This window comes from Suncus etruscus, chromosome X (assembly GCF_024139225.1).
Source record: "Suncus etruscus isolate mSunEtr1 chromosome X, mSunEtr1.pri.cur, whole genome shotgun sequence".
Taxonomy (NCBI): domain Eukaryota; kingdom Metazoa; phylum Chordata; class Mammalia; order Eulipotyphla; family Soricidae; genus Suncus; species Suncus etruscus.
The window spans coordinates 19,367,421-19,389,955 of NC_064868.1; the positions used below are offsets into that span (position 1 = coordinate 19,367,421).

General features: G+C 40.8%; 1 non-coding gene across 1 annotated transcript; it reads right to left on the bottom strand.

Annotated features, from left to right (window-relative positions):
* Positions 1 to 21,796: 21,796 nt before the first annotated feature.
* Positions 21,797 to 21,902, bottom strand: LOC125999580 (U6 spliceosomal RNA). Its single transcript, XR_007492111.1, has one exon. It is a non-coding gene; the product is annotated as a U6 spliceosomal RNA (small nuclear RNA).
* Between the last annotated feature and the right edge of the window lie 633 nt (positions 21,903 to 22,535).

The following is a 22,535-nucleotide window of genomic DNA, read 5'->3' on the forward strand; positions in this document are numbered from 1 at the left end:
AGCATACAGAATAATTTCAGCTTCCTACAAATTACTTTACTCCAACGCCTGTCCCTTTCACCCTCTCCTCAAAGGCATGGCTGTCACTGATCTTTATACTGTCTTTACATATTTAGCCTTTTCAAAAAAGTCATCTTGTTGGGATTATAGAGTGAATGGCCTTTTCAGGTTGGATTCTTTCATTCAGCTAGAGGCATTTAAAATTCCTCTGTGCCGGGCCGGAGACATATCATGGAGGTAAGGCATTTGCCTTTCATGCAGAAGGACGGTGGTTCAAATCCCGGTATCCCATATGGTCCCCCGAGCCTGCCAGGAGTGATTTCTGAGCGTAGAGCCAGGAGTAACCCCTGAGTGCTGCTGGGTGTGACCCAAAAACAAAACAAAACAAAACAAAAATTCCTCTGTGTCTTGGTAGCTCAGTTCCTGGTTCTGAGCTCAGAAATAACCCCTGACTGGCTTGGGGACCATATGGATGCCGGGATCTAACCTGCGTCCACCAAGCCCTACCCTCTGTGCTATCACTCCAGCCCCACTCATTTTTTTTTATCACTGAATGATTTTTCAGGGACTGAGAGATAGCTCAAAGTGCTGAGTTCATATTTTGTTTGTTTATTTATTTTGGTTTTGGGGCTATACCCAGCAATGCTTAGAACTTAATCCTGGCTCTATGCTGAGGGGTCAAGCCTGTGTGGGACTATATGCAGCGAAGGAGGGCAAACTGGACTGGGCTGTGCACAGTATTATTTCTGATCCTGAGCGCATGGTTTGCCTGCAGGAGGTTCAGATTTTAGCCCTCGAACAATATGCTCCATTTAGCACTGCCTGGGGGATGAGCCCCTTGAGCATGTGCACCACTGGAGGTGCACCCCCAATAATGATTCTTTGTCTCAGTGTACCACTATTTGCTTATTCATTTGTCTATTGAGGGATATCTTGATTGTTTTCACATTTGGGCTGTTATGAAAAAAGCTGCTATAAATGTTCATATGCAAGTCTGTGTCACATAAGTTTTCAATTCATTTGAATTGAAATACCAAGTAGAGCAGTGGCTTGAGTCTGTGGTAAAAGTATATTTAGATGTGTATGAAACTGCCAAACTGTCTTCCAAAGTGGCTGTTCATTTTCCATTCTCACCTGCAGTGAGAGTTCCAGTTGCTTATGACCTTGAGTCTAGCTGTCCTAATATGAAGTGTTATTTTGACTTTTATTACCTTGATGACTATGATATTCAACATCATTCCATGTGTTTATTGGCCATTTGAATGTCTTTTTTTAAAAAAATGTTTATGTAATCCTTTTCTCATTAAAAAAAATTGCCTTCCAGGCCAGAGTGATAGCACTATGAGGATGGGCATTTGCCTTGCATGCGGCCAACCTGTGTTCAATCCCCTGAATACAGAACCAGAAGTAACCCCTGAGCACCACCAGGTGTGGTCCCCCGCAAAATTGACCTTCCATTAATGTACTGTGTACTCCAGATATAATTATTTTCATAAGATTTATGATTTGCAAATATGTTATTCCATTCTATGGTGTTTCTGTGTGCAGTTTCTTTTCTTTAATTCTTTTCTTTCTGTTAGAGATCAAGCCCAAGGCCTCACACATGCAATACAACTCAAGTGCCCTACCACTTATCTGTCTGAACTTACCTCCCTTCCTCCTTCCCTTCCCAACCCTCTCCCTTCCCTTCCCCTTCCTTTCTTTCCCCTCCCTTCCCTTCCTTTCCCTTCCCTTCCCTTCCCTTCCCTTCCCTTTCCTTTCTCCCTTCCCTTCTTCTCTTTTTTCCCTTTCTTTGCCCCTCCCCCTCCCTTTCTCCCTTCCATTTCTCTTTTCTCCCCTCCCCTTCCTTTCTGCCACTTCCCTCCCCTTAACTTCCATTTCTTTCTTTGGCCACTATCTGGTGGTGCTCAGGATCTGCTCCCAGCTTCTTTGCTCAGGGATCACTCTTGGCAGTGCTTGAGGGATCGTGCCGCTCCAAGAATCAAACACAGGGCTTCTACATATAAAGCATGCACTCAACCCTTTGAACTGTTTTTTCAACTCTGCTGTGTACATTCATGATAGTGTTCTTTGAAGCACAAAATATTTTAATTTTGATGAAGTACCATATATCTTTGCTTGTGTGTGTGTGTGTGTGTGTGTGTTTTACCATAGCTGGTGATATGCAAGACTTACTCTGTTCAGTGGTCATTCCAGGTGCGTGGGGGACCATACGCAGTGCCAACATTCTCTGAACCCTCTGTTTTCTTTTGTTGTTTGTGCTTTTGGTTTCATATCTATGAATCCTTTGCCAAATCATGAGTAAATCTTTAAACCCATGAGTTATTGGGGTCAGAGAGATAGTACAGCAGGTAATGTGCTTGCCTTGCACATACCTGACCTGGGCTCTATCCCTGGTGCCCCATGTGGTCTTCTGAGCCCTGTCAAGAGTGATCCCTGAGAATCACTGGGTATGACTCTAAAACAAACAAACAAAAAATCCTTCCCCAGGAGTTTTATTTTTATTGCCTTTCTCTTCCTTTTCCTTTGTTATTGTTTCAGAAGCCCCAGATTACACATGTGCTTGGTTATGGCACTTACTTACAGTGCTTGTATACTCAGCTGTATTGCTATCTGGGAGTACCTACACTTCAGTTGCAGTCCTTTGCACACATGCTTATGAGAAGTTGCTCTTGTTTTTGTGAAGTAAAAAGTTTTATTTAGAATTTCTTAGGAAGGGAGAGTGCAGGTTTCTCCAAAGGCAGAGAGATCGCCAGCATTAAACATCCCAGCATTAAAGTAAGAACATTCAGATCTCAAGAGGGGAGACGCTGACAACATGCTTGAGCACCATGGACCCACCCAAGCAACACATTTGTGCAGCAGTGACACATGGGCCCAGGGAACACATGTGCGCAGCAGTGACATATGGGCTTTGTGAGCATATGTGCCAGTTGAACTTAGTTGTGGTACTTGTGCACATTTTTTTGGTTGTGATACTTGCTGGGGATCACTATAACTATAGCACATGGACTTGGGAATCATGCTCCTGACTGTGATACTCACATGTCTTTAGTTTGGGACTGTCACAGTTTAGTGGTGGTTCTATGTGCTAGAGATTGCACACTATTGCAGCTACAGGGGTTCCAGAGAGCAGCTGGAGGAACTACACTCACCCATGCAGTGTGTTGGCATATTCAAGGTCAGTATCACACCTTCATACTTGCAAGGCAGCTGCTATTTTACTTCTGAACCATCTATCAGTCCTGGAGTTTTTGTTTGTTGGTTGGTTTGGTGTGTGTGTGGGGGGAGTTTGGGCCACATCTGGTGGTACTCAGGGGTCACTCCTGGCTTTGCACTCAGAAATCACTCCTCGAAGGATTGGGGACCATATGGGATGCTGGAAATAGAACCCGGGTCCATCCCAGGTTTGCTGTGTGCAAGGCAAATGCCCTACCGCTGTGCTATCACTCCTGCCCTGAAGTTTGTTTGAAATTTTAGCACTTTATAAACTGTACAGTGCCCACACACATACATATTACTTGCATAAATATACGGACATTTGTATATTTAATCATTTCATTCACTTGTTTGATTTAATAAAATTTTCTCTTTTTTTTTTTGTTTTGTTTCGTTTTTGGTTTTTGGGCCACACCCGGCAGTGCTCAGGGGTTACTCCTGGCTATCTGCTCAGAAATAGCTCCTTGCAGGCACAGGGGACCATATGGGACGCCAGATTTGAACCAATCACCTTAGGTCCTGGATCGGCTGCTTGCAAGACAAACGCCGCTGTGCTATCTCTTCGGCCCCCAAATTTTTTGAGGTGCTCATGACTGTTGTTGACTTGCTTGGGGGAAACACTCCTGGGTCAAATGCATGCAAGGTAAATGCACTACTCTCCTCAGCATTGCTTCTTTTTTTTTGGGGGGGTGGTTTTGGGTCGCACCCGGCAGTGCTCAGGGGTTACTCCAGGCTCTATGGTCAGAAATCGCTACTGACAGGCTCAGGGGACCATATGGGATGTCAGGATTCGAACCACCATCCTTCTGCATGAAAGGCAAATGCTTTACCTCCATGCTATCTCTCCAGCCAGGTCTGTCCTGTGTTGGCCATGTGCAAGGCAAAATGCCGTACTGCTGTGCTGGCCCTGTCTTGTGGGTTTATTGATTTTAAACTGTGTGTGTGTGTGTGTGTGTGTGTGTGTGTGTATCCAAATTTGAGGGATTTTCATCCATCAATTTTTCAATTTTGGTGGTATGTGCTGAGATATAACTTAATAGTTACACTGCACTTGTCTTGCATGAGTCTGTGGATTTAATCCCTAGTACCTCAAAAAAAAATAAAGTTGTGTTCTAATTCTTTCTCTAAGGACTTCAGTAGCATAAATAGTGGAACTGTTGTTTTTTATACAGTCTAAGGTTCCATTAAGTTTTTTTTATAGGGTGGGAGTGATAACACAGTGGTAGGGCGTTTGCCTTGCACACAGCCAACCCAGGACAGACCCTGGTTTGATTCCTGGCATCCCATATGGTCCCTCAAGCCTGCCAGGAGTGATTTCTGGGCACAAAGCCAGGAGTAACCCCTGAGAGCCACCGGGTATGACTCCCCCCAAAATAAAACAAAAAAGTTTTTTATAATCTTTCTCTTTTAGTTACCTTAAATTGGAGAAATTCTCTTGAGCTATATTTAGATTTATAAGCATAAACTCTTCTGTCAGGGGCCGGGTAGGTGGCGCTGGAGGTAAGGTGTCTGCCTTGCAAGCGCTAGCCAAGGAAGGACCGCGGTTCGATCCCCCGGCGTCCCATATGGTCCCCCCAAGCCAGGGGCGATTTCTGAGCACATAGCCAGGAGTAACCCCTGAGCGTCAAACGGGTGTGGCCCAAAAAAAAAAAAAAAAACCAAAAAAAAAAAAAAAAAAAAAAAAAAAAAAAACTCTTCTGTCATAACTGATGCTTAACTTTATATGTGAACGAGGCTAGGTCATAGAACCTAGTGTTTTATCATCTACTTATTTAGTTATTGCTTTGAAAGTATTATATTCATATACTCAATAAAATATAGTATTCTTTTTTTTTTTGGTTTTTGGGTCACACCCGGCGGTGCTCAGGGGTTACTCCTGGCTGTCTGCTCAGAAATAGCTCCTGGCAGGCACGGGGGACCATATGGGACACCGGGATTCGAACCAACCACCTTTGGTCCTGGATCGGCTGCTTGCAAGGCAAACACCGCTGTGCTATCTCTCCGGGCCCAGTATTCTTTATAATGTACATAGACCTTAAGAAAAAAAACTGACACCCTGAGGAAGGAAGAATTCTATCCCAGGGACAGAGATTTAATACTGTAGTAGATCACTTGTTTTTCCTGTGTGAAGCCCTGGGTTCCATCATCTTCACGGGGGCAAAATATTCTAAACTTTTTTTTTGGGGGGGGGGGGTCACAACCAGCAGCTCTCAGGGATTGTTCCTGGCTCTACACTCAGAAATCTCTCCCGGCGGGCTCAGGGGACCATATGGGATGCCGGGATTCAAACCACTATCCCTCTGCATGCAAGGCAAGCACCCTACCACTGTGCTATCCCTTCGGCCCCTCTAAACTGTTTTTTTAGGTCAAGATTTCAACATTAGGAGGACTCTGAGGACCTCAAGGGAAAACTTAGCTCTGCCTGTCTGTCTTTCATGAATACCTGAAGTTCTCCTCAGAGGCCTAGGGAGCACACCCCCAAAAAACTGCACTCTGAAGCTGCCCAGCGACTGAGTGAGTAAAGTCCAGCTGGGGGCTTCCAGGCAAAAGCTGAGCCCTCTGGCCTGTGGAGGCTCCGCCCTGCTGTGCCTTTGAGGACTCTGAGGACCTCAAGGGAAACCTTTGCTCTGCCTGTCTGTCTTTCATGAATACCTGAAGCTCTCCTTAGAGGCCTAGGGAGCGCATCCCCCAAAAAACTGTCACCTAGAAGCTGCAGAAGAGCGCAGCGCGGCTGTGCACTCTTTCTAACCAATGAACCCCACCACAACATGCAGAAAAACTCACACTACAAGCGTGACAATGGGGAAACCTCGCAGGCAAACACCATGCACAGAGAATGAAGACGATAGCTCGGATGACCTAAAAATTCCAACTATCTGATTAACCTCACGGATAAGGAATTTAGAATAGAAAATGGAAGATGTTTGTAGAACTCAAAGAAAGCATAGATCGATCTGAACAGAAACAAAGACAGAAATCAGAAAACTCCAAATTGAAATAACAGATCTGAAAAACACAGTAGCTGAACTGAAAACCTCAGTGGATGGCCTCGCCAGCAGGGTGTCAGCAGCTGAGGACAGAATCGGCGTGCTGGAAGATGAGATGCAGAAAAACAACACAGCAGAAGAAATTGGAAAAGAACCTTAAGACAAACGATCAGGCAATGGAAAAAGTACTCAAGGAATGCGAACAGATGAAAATAGAAATCTTTGATAAACTCAACAGAAACAACATAAGAATCATTGGAGTTCCAGAGGCCCAGGTAGAAGATACCCAGGAAGAATCAACTGTCAAAGACATCAAAGAGATACTCCCAGAGTTAAAGACTACATGCAATCAAATCCTGCATGCCCGAAGAGTACCAGCTAAAAGAGACCCGAAGAAAAACACCCCAAGACACATCCTCGTTACAATGACAAATCCCACAGATAGAGATAGAATACTGAAAGCAGCAAGATCAAAAAGGGAAATTACATTCAAAGGAGTATCCTTAAGACTTACAGCAGACATGTCACAAGAAACTCTCAAGGCCAGAAGACAGTGGTGGGATATTGTAACAAGACTGAATGAAATGAATGCCTCACCGAGAATGCTGCACCCAGCCCGACTCACATTCAGGTTTAAAGGAAGGATACATAGCTTCATGGATAAAAAGCAGCTCAGAAACTTCACAGATAAAAAACCAGCCTTAAAGAAAAAACTGACAAGTCTACTTTAAGACAAGAGAGGCCAACAAATACAGCAAACTTATCTACAAAGATGACGTTAAAACCTATGTCAATCATCTCCCTCAATGTCAATGGACTAAATTCACCAATTAAAAGACACAGTGGCAAAATGGGTCAAAAAGATGAATCCAACCTTCTGCTGCCTACAAGAAACACAGCTGAATAGTCAGAACAAACATAGATTCAAAATCAAAGGCTGGAGGAAAATCATCCAAGCAAACAACACCCTTAAAAAGCTGGGGTGAGGGGCCGGGTAGGTGGCGCTGGAGGTAAGGTGTCTGCCTTGCAAGCGCTAGCCAAGGAAGGACCGCGGTTCGATCCCCCGGTGTCCCATATGGTCCCCCCAAGCCAGGGGCGATTTCTGAGCACATAGCCAGGAGTAACCCCTGAGCGTCAAACAGGTGTGGCCCAAAAACCAAAAAAAAAAAAAAAAAAGCTGGGGTGGCCATATTAATATCTGATGACACCAACTTTATACTCAGAAAAGTTGTAAGGGACAAAGATGGACACTACCTACTAATCAAGGGATATGTGCAACAGGAAGAAATCAGACTATTAAACATATATGCACCCAATGAGAGACCAGCAAATTATCTAATACAAGTACTGACAAATATGAAAAAAGACATCAATAATAACACAATAATTGTGGGAGACCTCAACAAGGCCCTGTCAACACTTGATAGGTCAACCAGAGTGAAACCCAACAAAAACATACTAGCCCTGAAAAGAGTAATGGAAGAAAGAGGACTAGTAGATATATATAGGACACCCCACCCCAAAAAACCTGGATACACATTCTTCTCCAATGTACATCGGTCATTCTCCAGGATAGACTACATGCTGCTATATAAAACATACCTTCATAAAATCAAGAGGATAGAAATCTTGCAGGCTACCTTTGCTGACCACAAGGCTCTGAAATTAGATGTGAACTACAAAGGCACATAGAAGAAAAACTTTAACAATTGGAAATTAAACAGCCTGCTACTGAACAACCAGTGGGTCCGAGAGAAAATCAAAGAGGAAATAAAAACTTTCCTGAAGACAAATGATACAAATGATAATGAAGACACAAACTGCCAGAATCTATGGGACACAGCAAAAGCAGTCCTGAGAGGAAAATTTATAGCTTTACAAGCACACATCAGGCAGGATGAAGGGGCATACCTGAATAACTTAATGATGCAGCTCAGAAAATTAGAAAATGACCAAAAAAAGGAACCAAAAATAGGGAGACAGAAGGAAATAACAAAGCTGAAAGCAGAAATCAATGAAGTGGAAACCTCCCCCAAAAATCCAAAAGATCAATGAAAGCACAAGTTGGTTCTTTGAAAACATAAACAAGATTGATAGACCATTGGCAAAACTCACAAAGAAAGAGAGAGAGAGAAACCTGATAACCCGTATAGAAATGAAAAGGGGGAGATCACGACAGATATCACAGAGATCCAAAGGATAATCAGAGACTACTTTGAGAAACTTTATGCTACTAAACATGAGAACCTAGAAGAAATGGAAAAATTCTTGGACACTTATAACCTTCCACAGTTATTAGGGAGGATGTAGCATATCTAAACACCCCCATCACTATTGAGGAAATTGAAACTATAGTTAAACATCTGCCCCAAAAGCAAAGCCCAGGCCCAGATGGATTTACTAGTGAATTCTTTCAAACCTTTCAAGAGGAGCTACTACCAATCCTAGCCAGACTTCCATGAAATTGAAAAAACGATTGGGCCCGGAGAGATAGCACAGCGGCATTTGCCTTGCAAGCAGCCGATCCAGGACCAAAGGTGGTTGGTTCGAATCCCGGTGTCCCATATGGTCCTCCGTGCCTGCCAGGAGCTATTTCTGAGCAGACAGCCAGGAGTAACCCCTGAGCACCACCGGGTGTGACCCAAAAACCAAAAAAAACAAAAACAAAAACAAAAAAAAAACAAACAAAAACAAAAAAAACAAACAAAAAAAACGAGAACACTCCCAAACAGCTTTTATGAAGCCAACATCACCTTGATATCAAAACCAGACAGAAATGTTGCCAAAAAAGAAAATTACAGACCATTATCCCTGATGAATGCAGATGTAAAGATCTTCAACAACATCCTGGCAAATAGGATCCAATGCATCATCAAGAAGATCATACACGGGGCCCGGAGAGATAGCACAGTGGTGTTTGCCTTGCAAGCAGCTGATCCAGGACCAAAGGTGGCTGGTTCGAATCCCGGTGTCCCATATGGTCCTCCGTGCCTGCCAGGAGCTATTTCTGAGCAGACAGCCAGGAGTAACCCCTGAGCACCGCCTGGTGTGACCCAAAAACCAAAAACCAAAAAAAAAAAAAAAAAAAAAAAAGAAGATCAAGTAGGTTTCATCCCAGGAATGCAAGGATGGTTTAACATCTGTAAATCTATCAACATCATACACAACAACAACAAGAAAAAAAATAAAAATCACATGATCATATCAATAGACGCAGAGAAAGCATTTGATAAGGTCCAACACCCATTCTTGATCAAAACTCAGCAAGATGGGAATGGAAGGAACCTTTCTCAGTTTAGTTAAAGCCATTTACCACAAGCCAATGGCAAATATTATCCTCAATGGAGAAAAACTAAAAGCCTTTCCTCTAAATTCTGGTACAAGACAAAGTTGTCGGCACTCACCACTCCTCTTCAACATAGTACTGGAAGTGCTTGCTATAGTGATCAGGCAAGGAAAAGATATCAAGGGAATCCAGGTAGAAAAGGAAGAAGTTGATCTCTCACTGTTTGCAGATGACATGATAGTCTACTTAGAAAACCCTAAAGACTCTACCAAAAAGCTTCTAGAAACAATAGACTCATATAGCAAGGTAGCAGGCTACAAAATCAACACACAGAAATAAATCAATGGCCTTTTTATACACCAATGATGATAGGGAAGAGATGGACGTCAAGAAGGCAATCCCATTCACATTAGTGCCACACAAACTCAAATATCTTGGAGTCAACTTGACCAAAGATGTGAAGGACCTATACAAAGAAAACTATAAAGCCCTGCTCCAAGAAATAAGAGAGGACACACGAAATGGAAACACATATCCTGCTCATGGATTGGCAGGATTAACATCATTAAAATGGCAATACTCCCCAAAGCATTATACATATTTAATGCAATCCCTCTAAAGATACCCATGACATTCTTCAAAGAAGTGGATCAAACACTTATGAAGTTCATCTGGAACAATAAACACCCTCGAATAGCTAAGGCACTCCCAGGGAAAAGGAAAATGGGAGGCATTACTTCCCCCAACTTTAAACTGTACTACGAAGCAATAGTTATCCAAACAGCATGGTATTGGAATAAAGACAAACCTTCAGATCAGTGGAATAGGCTTGAGTTCTCAGACAATATTCCCCAGACATACAATCACCTAATTTTTGACAAAGGAGCAAAAAATCCTAAGTGAAGCAGGAAAAACCTCTTCAACAAGTGGTGCTGGCAGAACTGGTTAGCCACTTGCAAAAAAGCGAACATAGACCCTCAGTTAACATCATGTACGAAGGTAAAATCCAAATGGATTAAAGACCTTGATATCAGACCTGATACCATAAGGTATATAGAATAACACATAGGTAAAACACTGCATGACATTGAGACTAAAGGCATCTTCAAGGAGGAAACTGCACTTTCCAAACAAGTGAAAGCAGAGATCAACAGATGGGAATATATTAAGCTGAGAAACTTCTGCACCTCAAAAGAAATAGTGTTTAAGATACAAGAGCCACCCACCGTGTGGGAGAAACTATTCACCCAATACCCATCAGATAAGGGACTAATAATATCCAAAGTATAGAGGGCACTGACAGAACTTTACAAGAAAAAAACATCTAATCCCATCAAAAATGGGGAGAAGAAATGAACAGACACTTTGATAAAAGTGAAATACAAATGGTCAAAAGGCACATGAAAAAATGCTCCTCATCACTAATCATCAGGGAAATGCAAATCAAAACAACGATGAGATACCATCTCACACCACAGAGATTGGCACACATCATAAAGAATGAGAATAATCAGTGCTGGCAGGGATGTGGAGAGAAAGGAACTCTTATCCACTGCTGGTGGGAATGCCATTTAGTCCAACCGCTATGGAAAACGATATGGAGATTCCTCCAAAATCTGGAAATTGAGTTCCCATTTGACCCAGCTATTCCACTCCTAGGGATATACCCTAAGAACACAAGAATACAATACAAAAAACCCTTCCTCATACCTATATTTATTGCAGCACTATTCACAATAGCCAGGCTCTGGAAACAACCAAGATGCTCTTCAACAGACGAATGGCTAAAGAAACTGTGGTACATATACACAATGGAATATTATGCAGCCATCAGGAGAGATGAAGTCATGAAATTTTTCTATACATGGATGTATATGGAATCTATCATGCTGAGTGAAATAAGTCAGAGGAAGAGAGAGAGATGCAGAATAGTCTCACTCATCTATGGGTTTTAAGAAAAATAAAAGCCATTTTTGCAACAATCTTCAGAGACAATGAGAGGAGGGCTGGAACTTCCAGCTCACTTCATGAAGCTCACCACAAAGAGTGGTGAGTGCAGTTATAGAAATAACTACACTGAGAACTACCATAATCATGTGAATGAATGAGAGAACTGGAAAGCCTGTCTAGAGTACAGGTGGGGGTGGGGTTGGATAGAGGGAGATTTGGGACATTGATGCTGGGAATGTTGCACTGGTGAAAGGGGAGTGCTCTTTACATGACTGAAACCTAATCACAATCATATTTGTAATCAAGATGTTTAAATAAAGAAAAAATATTTGGGGCCGGAGAGATAGCATGGAGGTAAGGCGTTTGCCTTTCATGCAGGAGGTCATCGGTTCGAATCCCGGCGTCCCATATGGTCCCCTGTGCCTGCCAGGAGCAATTTCTGAGCCTGGAGCCAGGAATAACCCCTGAGCACTGCCGGGTGTGACCCAAAAACCACAAAAAAAAATATTTAAAAAAGATTTCAACATTAGGGGCCAGAGAGATAACATGGAGGTAAGGTGTTTGCCTTGAATGCAGAAGGACGGTGGTTAGAATCCCGGCATCCCATATGGTCCCCCGAGCCTGCCGGGAGCTATTTCTGAGCGTAGAACTAGGAGTAACCCCTGAGCACTGCCAGGTGTGACCCAAAAACCAACCAACCAACCAAACAAACAAACAAAAAAAGCAAACAAAAAAAATTTCAACATTAGTGACCAGAGTGATAGCACAGAGGGTAGGATGTTTGCCTTGCATACAGCTGACTTGGATTTGATCCCCGGCATCTCATATGTTCCCCCAAGCCTGCCAGGAGTAATTTTTGAGTACAGAGCTAGGAGTAACCCTTAATCGATGCAGGGTATGGTTCAACCCCCCAAAAGATTTCAACATTAGATTTTTCTTTGGTTTTCCAAACTGCCAGCTTTTCCAGTTATTAAACTTGTCAGTCCACTCAATTTCATTAGCCATTTCCTTAAAATAATTCCCTCCTTCTCCCTTGCTCCCGAAACCTCTTTGTTATGCATATTTTTTTAAAAAAATTGAATTATTTAGTTTACTTTATGTTTTTCACTTCCCTGCCCTCTACTGATGTTTTAATGATGACTAGGGATCATATAAACAGTTGATTTTTGGTGCTCACACATTTTGTAGTGGCATTGGGGAGGTTGTGGTGTTTGTGCATATTTTGAACCTAGTACAGTGGAAGCAGCACACTTGGTTGTGGTACCATTTGTTGGGGGGGTTGCACTCCTAACTGCGGTGCTTTCACATTTTATTTTTCAATTGTGATGCTTGTCAGGGGTCACATCCTTTAGATGTGATGCTTTTACACCTATGGATATGGTCTAGTCAGAAATTGTATGTAGGGGGCTGGAGAGATAGCACAGCGGTAGGGTGCTTGCCTTGCATGTTTCCAATCCTGACAGACCTCGGTTCGATTCCTGGCAACCCATATATATGGTCCCCCAAGCCTGCCAGAGGCCATTTCTGAGCTCAGAGCCAGAAGTAACCCCTGAGAACTGCCAGGTGTGACACATCCCCCCCAAAAAACAAAATAATTTTATGCTGTTCCATGATCACAAATAACAAGGTTTTTGGTCATGCTTCTGTCACCAGAGGTCACAGATAGAGAATGCTTGGTGCATGTAGGCAACAATGGGGAGTCAGCTTGTGACCTCATGCTTGCAAGTTACTGAGCTATCTTCAGGCCCCATATGTATACTTTTTTTTTCAGTACCAGGGATCGAACACATTTAAGGCAGTTTCTCTAGTGCTCAGATATGCCCCTGGCCAAAAGAATTTGAAAGTACATTCTAGGTTTTTTGTTCTCAGTTATTGTATTTGGTGATGTTGGGGATTTAACCCAGGATCTCACATATACAAGGCAAGTGCTCTACCATTAACCCGCATTCCTGGCCCTATTTGTATATATATATATATATATATATATTTTTTTTTTTTTTGAAGATTCGCTTTATTGGGGCTGGAGTGATAGTACGAGTAGGACACTTGCCTTGCATGTGACCGAACCAGATTCAATCCAAAGCACCCATCACCCATCACCACCGGGAGTCATTCCTAAATGCGGAGCCAAGAGTAATCCCGGAGCACAGCCAGGTGTGGCCCCAAAACAAAGACAAAAAAATTGTTTTGCTGTATCATTGATATTTTGTTATTTCTTCTCGCTAGGTCAAGAAAAAGAACACCACAAACACTCAAACCACCCTAGAGGGCAGTATTGTTCCTATTGAACCCCTAATACTTCAGAGAAATGGGTTGTCTCTTGACTGAGGTAGCTTTTTGGCAACAAAACTGGCTGTTGCCTTGTTAGATCTGGGTTGTAGATCTCCATCTTCTCATAGTCTCAAAGTCCAGTCTTTTTGGTTTTGTTTTGAGGCTACACCCAATGGTGCTCTGGGGCTACTCCTTGCTCTGTGCTCAGGGGTTTCTCCCAATAGTGCCTGACAACAGGGGTTGTAGCTAAAGTTTGGTCTTACCATTTTTTTTAAATAGAAGTCGATAATGTGGATTCAACTTTTTAAAATAGTTTTTTTTAACATATCTGAAAGTACTTGGGACCACTCCCAACTCTGTGCTTGCAGACCTTTCCAAGTGGTGGTTGAGGAACCATGCAGTGCCAAGGATTAAATCTGGGCCTCTGTATGCAGGGCATATGTTCTATTTCACAGTGCTATTTCACAGACCATAATTATGTTAACTGCTCTAAAGTCTGTTAATTTAAACGTCTGAGTCATCAGTCTGTTGGTGCTGCCATTGAACTACCTCTCAGGCCCAAGGATATATATATATATATATATATATATATATATATATATATATATATATATATATATATATATTACTCCGTCTTAATCGGTGGTAGAAGAACCATCACAGAACTGTTTGTCTCAACTGACCATTTAAGTTTAATAGTAAAAGACTGGTTAGTGATAACAGTGCATTGTAAAATCTTCAGAAGGAAAGGAAAATGTTTTGTGAACCATTTGGTTGAGTATGTGTGTGTGAATTTGAGTTACTGTTTTTAAAATCAATATAGAAACAACTTGGCTAAAAATCTGTCACAGAATTTTGAGAACCATTAAAACAAAGTTTAATAAGAAAAAATTATATGTTTGGAGCCACCCCTGGCTGTGCTCTGGACTCACTCTTGACTCTTTGATTAAGGATCATTTCTGGTGGTATGTAGGACAAAATATTTGTTGTTGGGGATTAAATTGGGGTTGGCTACGTGCAACACAAATGCCTTAACCTCTGTACTATGGCTCCAGCCTAATCCCAATATTTTAAAATAATGGTTTTAAAATAAGACTATGTTATTCTCATTAAAAATATACAAAATATACTATGTAAAATACATATCACATATTATATATTATATAATGGTTTTTGCACATATAGCACATATATTATGCCCTAGTAATTTTTTGTTGTTTTTGGCCAACCATGACAGTGCTTAGGACTTACTATTGTGGATCAAACCCGGATCAACTGCTAACAGTACTAATACTCCAGCCCACCTGTAAATTTTTATTTTATGCAACTATCACCTAAAACTTGCATCTTACTATTTTGTTTTGGGGCTGCACCTTCTGGTGCTCAGGTTTTATTTCTGGCCCTATGTCCAGGAATCTCTTCTTGGCAGGATATTGGGGACCTTGTGGTGCCAGGGATCAAACCCAGGTCAACCATGTGCAAGGTAAGTGTCCTTGGTAGTGTACTTTTTATTTAAAAGGAGTGCTATTTCATAGACCATAATTACGGTAATTGCTCTAAATATTAATTTAAACATCTGGGTCACGGTGGATTTGTCAGCTGTTGAATATTTTTCCTTGGAAAGTAGTCATATTTTCTTTATTTTTTTGTATGCCAAGTAATTTTGAATTGTATGCTGGACATTTTGAATCTCAGGTTGTGAGAATTTAATCCTGTTTAAATTTTCTGTTTATGATTTTTTTAAGTAACCTGGTTAGTTTCAGACTACAAAAATCAGCTCACAATCTGTTGCAGTGGCCCCCAATCTCACAAAGCCTTTGCCCTGAATTTATGAGTTTATCCCACATATGGTCTACTTAGGGGTTATTTTGAGGGATGACTTAAATCATAGTTCAGTTATTAAAGTCTTTTTCTTATTTCTTTTTCTTTCTTCTGCCTTCCTTCCTTCCTTCCTTCCTTCCTTCCTTCCTTCCTTCCTTCCTTCCTTCCTTCCTTCCTTCCTTCCTTTCTTTCTTTCCTTTCTTTTCTTTCTTTCTTCCTTCTTCCTTCTCCTTCCTTCCTTCCTTCCTTTCTTCCTTCCTTCCTTCCTTCCTTCCTTCCTTCCTTCCTTCCTTCCTTCCTTCCTTCCTTCCTTCCTTCCTTCCTTCCTTCCTTCCTTCCTTCCTTCCTTCCTTCCTTCCTTCCTTCCTTCCTTCCTTCCTTCCTTCCTTCCTTCCTTCCATTTTGAGCCACACTCAGTGATAGAGGTTATTCCTGTATGCGCTCAGAAATTGCTCCTGTCTTGGGGAACCATATGGGATGCCAGGGGATTCAACCACGGTCTGCCCTGGGTCAGCCGCATGCAAGGGAAATGCTCTACTGCTGTACCATCGCTCCAGCCCCAAGTTATTAAAGTCTTTTCTTATTAGCTTTAGGTCTGTCTCATGTATCTTCAGCTCAGAGGCGAACCTGAGATTTGTACTGGTTCAAACACAAGAATTAAAGGATTCCATCTTCAGTGCTCTCATCTTTATTATTTCTTTTATACTTTCCAGCTTTTTCTCAGTGCAAATGGACATATTTTCAGCCAAACTGTGGTTCGAATCCCGGCATCCCATATGGTTCCTCTGTGCCTGCCAGGAGCAATTTCTGAGCGCAGAGCCTGAAGTAACCCTGAGCACCACCGGGTGGGACCCAAAAAAACAAACAAACAAAAACAGAACAGATGGACCTATTTTCTCTATCTGTCCAGAAATGTTATACTCCTTGGGTTTTTTTTCTTAATAATGTCTAGCAATTACTTTGGAGACTTTTCCTCTGATCATTTATGAGGAAATAAGAGTAGCTCACTCCTGTACAAATAATTACTTCAACTTTTGATTTCCCTTCCAATTTACTTGATTTTATTATTTTTTCAGAGTTCTTAAGTAGTTGCTTTTTGTGTTTTTTTTTCCCCAACTATTTTTTAATTTGAAGAGCTGTTCTGTAGTTCTCTATCTTAGCTGGCACCAGAAATATACAAAATTCACTGCTTCTTAGTTTCGTGAACATCTGAGTGGTAAAGTAATTCTCTGAATGTCTGTGCCTTTAATTTGCTTCTATTCTACAATGGTAATTTACATATAAAATCCTAGATTGCTAATAATTTCCCTTTAACATTTTGAAAACATTCCATTATCTTCTGGTATCAGTTGTTGGTTAATAGAAAGTCTTCTAATAATCAAATTTTTATTTCTTAGTGGTAATATTTTTCTCCTGTGACTTTTAAGATTTTTTTTTGTTTTTGTTTTTGGGTCACACCCAGAGGCGTGTGCTCAAAAATCACTCAGAGCTCAGAAATCATTCCTGGTAGGTTCAGGGGATGATATGGGATGCCAGAAATCGAACTGGGGTCCTTCCGGGGTTGGCCGCGTGCAAGACAAACACCCTACAGCGGTACTATCACTTTGGCCCAAGATTTTTTATTATTGATGTCCTGCAGTTTTATTCACATTTGTACCCAAAATGGCTAGTGAGTGACCAGTTTGTGAAATCTGGGTTGTAGATCTCCCATTTTTATAAGGAAGGACTAATCCCCATTTTATTTTATTTTATTTTATTTGTTTTTTGGGTCACACTGGCAGCGCTCAGGGGTTACTCCTGGCTCTATACTCAGAAATTGCTCCTGGCAGGCTCTGGTGACCATATGGATGCCAAGATTCGAACAACTGTCCTTCTGCATGCAAGGCAAATGCCTTACCTCCATGCTATCTCTCCGGTGCCTAATCCCCATTTTAAAGACAATAATGCAGATTCCAAAATTTCAAAGTAGGGGTTAAGTTTGTAGTTAAAAATAAACATTTTTGCTGGATTTATAGTGTCTCATACCTATTTCTTTCCTTCACTCTATTATTACTTTATATTTCTATATTCCTTTTACCATATTTAAGTACATTTCAGTTACTTTGGATCTAAAAAGAAGATCCAGGGTCGGGGTGATAGCAACCTGGGTTTCATCCCCAGCATTCCATGTGGTCCCCTGAGCCTGCCAGGAGCAATTTCTGAGCCAGAAGTAACCCCTGGGCACCATTGGGTGTGCCTCCCCCCAAAACAAACAAAACAAAACCAGAAAAAAAGAATACATCTCATTGGATTGTTTGTCTGCCTGCCTTCCTCCGATTAACATTAACTGAGGTACAGCCAGATTCTATACTAGGCCTGGGGATAGAAAGATAAATAATTTCCAGATCCTTTACTCGTTTCCCTTAGTTTGTCTATTCAATGCATTATTAATCCAGAAAATAAAATTTCACATGAAACAACTTTAATGAACAAGTGAGGCAAGTGCCAGAAAAGACTTTGACTTAAATAAATATCTTTTCTTAGAGGGTATGATATTTTTGGTCAGGAGAACTTATTCATTGTTCCTCAAGAGATTATAGAGCCAGCCTCACTACTTTCTATAAAGCACATTATGGTAATATTTATTGACTCGTGTGCTGGGTGGTTTTGAGATATTTCACAACATTTATTGTCAAGTCTCATTCAATAGGGAAACTGTTACTGGAAATGGTACTTTGGGGAAACATTATTTTGTCAGGCTAAATTATTTGTTATATGTCTTCTGCTAAAGCTAAAAGTAATAAACGAGGATTCAAATTATTCTTTATTTTGTCAGTATTAATGCCATCATTTCAAGTGGACACTTAACATTTAGTTTTTGAGCAGAAAGAATAAAAAAGAAATTTTCTTGTATAATTTGAAAACAAATATTTTTGGAAATATTAAAAAAGAGAAGGTATTGGGTTGTATTAGATATTTCATTCATCATAAGTGATTATCTAGAGTTTGTTTTTGTATTTACATTTATATATTTATTTAAAATATTAAAAATCATGTCTGAAGAGAGAGTGTAGTGAGTATAGTGCATTGCACCTTACTTGCCTTGCACACAGTTGACCTGGGTTTTACCCTGGTGCTGCATATGGTCCCTGTGTCCTTCCAGCAGTGATCCCTGAGAGGCCAGAGCAAGCTTTATATGCATATCTAACTAAATTAATGACTAGAGATAAAAGTGCAAGGGTTAAATCCCTTGCCTTGCATGGGACAAACACTGGTTCATCTCTGGATATGGTCCCCCAGCACTACTAGGAGTGATCTCCTAGCATTGCTGAATATGGCCAAAATCCCTCTCTCCTCAATTAAAAAAAAGTGGGGAGAAGGTGAGCATTGTTAACTAAAAGAAAGTATATTATAGAATAATCCATATGCTTTTATTCATTTCTGCAAAAATATCCAACCCACACACATCTACAATAGTATGGAGAAAGATTAGACAAACTGGTACTAAGGTGTTAGCAATGAGGGAATAAGGCAGACAGGGGAATATTTATGAGTTTACTATTATAATAAATTATGACAAATTTGGGCCAGAGAGATAGCACAGCGGCGTTTGCCTTGCTAGCAGCCGATCCAGGACCTAAGGTGGTTGGTTTGAATCCTGGTGTCCCATATGATCCCCCGTGCCTGCCAGGAGCTATTTCTGAGCAGACAGCCAGGAGTAACCCCTGAGCACTGCTGGATGTGGCCCAAAAACAAAAACAAAAAAATTATGACAAATTTAATCAATTTATCATCAGCATAAAATAAATTTTCAACAATTTATTTAAAACAAATTTATTCTCATGTAGTTGGGAGTATGAAATGGATGTTATGGAACTCAAATCAAGGTATTTTCTGGAACAGTTTCTTTTGGAGGATCTAGGGGAGAATTTATTTTTGCCTCTTCCAATTTCTAGAGGCTTCAAGCATATCTTGGCTTATGGTTGTATCATTTTAATATCTGTTTTTCTCATCATATTCTATTCTGCCTTCAGACCCTCTTATACCTCTTTATAAGAAGAAATTTTGTTCTTTATAAAGAACACTGGACACTCCTGGTTAATACTGGCTTATCTCCCACATTTAAGATCCTTATGTTAGTCACATAAAGTCCCCTCTCTTTTGAGGGGAATCAGTCCCAGGGATGCTTGGGGGACTATGCTGTATGGGGATTTAACTAAAGGATCCTGTATTATGCAGCTCTTTGAGGTGTCTCCCTGGCTCTGCAAAGTCTTTTTTGTTTGTTTTGGGCCACTCCCAGTTGCACGCAGGTCTTACTTCTGGTTCTGCACTTATGAATCACTTCTAGTGGGTTTAGAGGACCATTTTATGATGCCAGGAATCAAACTTTTGGGTAGGCCGAGTTGAAAGATTTTACCTGCTATACTATCTCTCCGGCTCTGCATTCTTTTTTGCTATATAAAAAGGTTCCAGAAAACCACAGGGTCAGCAACACTGAAAACAATAAATCCAAATTTCAACAACAAAACTTAACAAATGTACCTGTACAGGTGGCAGGCTGTGGGTGGGTGGGGGGACTGGGAGGGAACCTGAGAACCCTGGTGGAGGGAAGAAGACAGTGGGGCTGGAATTGGTGCTGGAACATAGTATGACTAAAACCTAATTATGAATAACGTTGTAAATTATGGTGCTTTAATAAATTTTTTAAGTTTTAAAAGGTTTTTTTTTTAAGTTTCTAGGTTGAGTTGTGGGCATCTCATGGAGAACTTTTTTTTTTTTGGTCTCCCTCAGAATGTGATGTTTTCTATTTTGGTGTCAGGAATTAAATCCAGGATCTCAGATATGTAAAACTTACACTTTTTCACTGAGCTATATGCATGACCCCTACATTTTATAATTTGATACAACTATATGTTACTTAATTTTTATAAGTTAAGATTGGGAAAATAGCTCAGTGGGCTAGAGAACATTTTGCCTGCAGAATCCTGGTGCCACATGTTGCCCCTATGTAATCCCTGAGCACTGATCCATAAGTAGCCTCTGAGCTCCACCAAATGTATAACAAAATTAGGAAAAGGTTTTATTTTAATATAAAGTGGCATGCAATGTGGTTATTTATAAGCTTTTATCTGACTTATATGTAGAGCTTGAGCTTCAGATCCAGCCAGTTATTTCCTTTCATTTATACTCAGAAATTTTTAGCTTGTGATTATATATTGTCAGTTAGAATTTTGTAACTGGATCAAAAGACTTTGTTTATTGGATGGAACAAAGACCCATAAATTGAAAAGTTATTTCCCCCATTAAGCACTGTCGCCAGACACTAAGTTGAAATATCAAGCTCAGATTCTGCAAGGTTGAATCTTTCACCTTAGGAGAATATGTTTCACTGGGGCAGCCCCATCCAAGGGTATATTTGGACAATATGGGTGCTTATTTCATTTGTTAGAATGATTGACAGGCATCGTCTGGCAGGGATCTCCTGGCATTTAGTGGGCAGGAGCCAGAATCTCATGTGTCCTTCAAAGTATGTGATTTTCTTACAAAGGCAGATTTTTCTACATCTTTTTTAGGTAAGTATCTATTTTTTCTTTTTTTAGGATAAGAGGGAGAAGGTGAAGAGGGGGAAGGAGGAAAAAAAGAAGGAGAAAATGGAGGAGGAAGAGGAGGAGGAAGAGGAGGAGAAAAAGGAGGAAGAGGAGAAAGAGAAAGAGGAGGAGAAAGAGGAAGAGGAGGAGAAAGAGGAAGAGGAGGAGAAATAGGAGGAGAGAAGGAGGAAGAGGAGGAGAATGAGGAGGAAGAAGAAAAGAATTGGAAGAGGAGGAGGAAAAAGAAAAGAAGGAAGAGGAAGAGGAGGAGGAGGAGAAAGAGCTTTTTTAGGTAATTTTCTAATGTTTCCCTAGACATTCATGTGTATATAAACCCTATTTTTACTTTATATGGGCCTAAACTTAACTTCATTTAGCATGTAAACTAAAAAACTCAGATGAAGTTTTGGTTATATTTTTGGACCATACCCAACAGTGCTTAGAGATTACTTCTGGCTCAGTGCTTGGGATAGTTCCCAATAGTGTTCAGGAAACAGTGTAATTCTGAGGTTCTAACCTGGGCCACCCACATGCAAAGCCCTTTGAGCTCACAAAGTACTTGTTTCTTTTTTCTAGAATTTTTTTAAATGGGGTGCTCTTCGGGTGAAGGGGGATGTTCTTTTCTATAACTGAACTCCAACCACAAACATGTTTGTAATCATGGTACTTAAATAAATATATTATGAAATGTCAAAATAAATAGGGTGCTCTTGCAGAAATTTGCACACCATTCTAATGCAGGGGTCATGCTTATCTTTTCTTTATAGTTCCAGTTTTATAGTTTATTGCTGCTGAAGCAAGCATAATTCAAAAATTATTTTTACACAGTTTTAATATCCTGGAATTTTCCAGGAACGGAACTACCATGTGAATCAAAAGGAGTGTATGTTGTTTTATTTGGAACTTTACCAAGAAGGGTTTAATACTTTAGACAATCACACCAATGACATAGATGCTATTTATGGGCTGTGTTGGATATCTTCCATTAGTCCTTCCATATTCAGTCTGCACTTCTTTACCTGCTCTGTACTCTGGCATTTGACTGTATAAATAGGTTTTCTTCTTCTCTGGCTTCTGGGTGGGTTTTCTCAGTAGGAAGCATGGACCGGAGATCTGCATGGTGAAAAGTATGCCTCTTGAAATTGTTGTCAGGAACTAGATATTGTATGATTCATGGAAACATAAATTTGGGTGTGACAACAGTATTCTATTATGAACGATAATGCAATATATAAGATCATACCTAAGTTGGTGAGAAGGCACAGGTAAATTTATGAAGAGGTCATTTAAACTCCTATATAACTTGCTCCTAATGATTAAGCTACGTGTTTAACTTCCCAGAGTCCTCTATGACTGGTTCACAGGGGAAAAGCACAGGCCTGATTATGTTCCCATCAGCTCTAAGTGGATGGGGGCTGGAGACACATTATATAT